The following is a 1,121-nucleotide window of genomic DNA, read 5'->3' as shown; positions in this document are numbered from 1 at the left end:
TATCAAATATATTATTATTACATATAAATATATATCTCATTTTTCGAATAATTTTACGAATACGTGAACAAAAAAATATTCTATCAAATAATTACAATTAATGTATTACATTTTCATCACTGTAAACCATTATTAAAGGCACATGTTGCAAAGAACGGATATGTGATAGGATAATGGGTACTTATCTAATATAAACTCTTATCGGTTAAATTCGAGATTAACGAAAAAAAAAAAAAAAAAGAAAGAAAGAGAGAGAGAGATTATACTATTTGAAGTTATATAAGATAAGTTAGATTTTGTACATCTCTATTATAAAACGTTAAATATATATTTATACTTGCTTCCCTAGATTAATGTAATATTTTCTAAAAAAAAAAAAAAAAAAAAATACATTCATATATGTATCACACGTCAATTAAATCAATTGTTTCAATCTATTTCCATGAAATATTTTTTAATATTTCTTTCTTAATTCATTTCAAACGTATCATTCCTAACAAAAGATATATATATACATATCTTCTTTTTTTAGATACAATTTCAATGATATAATAGATCACTTTATTATTTCCCCCCCCACCCCCACCCCCTCGCCTTTCAGACACCTTTCAAAGTTCAATTCTCAACATGTACATATTTAATTACAAAACTTTATCCGAACGAATGTTATATTAACAATAAAACCAAATAGAAAATAATCATTTGAAATAATATCAATGGGATTAAGATGATGATGATGATGATGATGATGATGATGATGATGATGATGGTGGTTTGTGGTTGGTGGATGAATATTCGAGATCTCGTGTATAAAAAAAAAAATAAAAAAAATGAAAAGAGAAGATATATAAAGTAAAATAAAAGTTCTCGTTAGTTGTATGTATATGGGACAACGCACAAACTCACACTATATTATCAAGGTTATTTATTAATCTCGATTAAACCCGAGGATTGACCGATGCTTGTTGAACGTTACGAGGAAGGAAACTAACTGAAGAGATGATGACACGTGTGCTAAGTATAAAACGGTCCGAAATATTGAAGTCTAACATAAATGCTTACCGCTAGAGGCAGTACTAACTTGTTGGATGTTATATTAAAATATTTCTTTTTTTTTTTTT

The 1,121-nt window shown here is 26.6% G+C and overlaps 1 protein-coding gene across 1 annotated transcript in view; it reads right to left on the bottom strand.

The window, feature by feature from the left end:
• Positions 1-1,001, bottom strand: part of LOC106787294 (UDP-glucuronosyltransferase 2B18-like) — a 5,684-nt gene extending 4,683 nt beyond the window's left edge. The window contains exon 1 of the mRNA XM_014749527.1: positions 907-1,001. The gene's annotated coding sequence lies outside the window, so the exon portion shown is untranslated. The remainder of the gene's footprint in view (positions 1-906) is intronic.
• Positions 1,002-1,121: the final 120 nt, after the last annotated feature.

The sequence above is a fragment of the Polistes canadensis genome, unplaced genomic scaffold (assembly GCF_001313835.1).
Source record: "Polistes canadensis isolate GaletaPanama2010 unplaced genomic scaffold, ASM131383v1 scaffold_97, whole genome shotgun sequence".
Taxonomy (NCBI): Eukaryota; Metazoa; Arthropoda; class Insecta; order Hymenoptera; family Vespidae; genus Polistes; species Polistes canadensis.
Note: the sequence above shows the minus strand (reverse complement) of the source record. Positions and strands in the feature narration are given on the sequence as shown.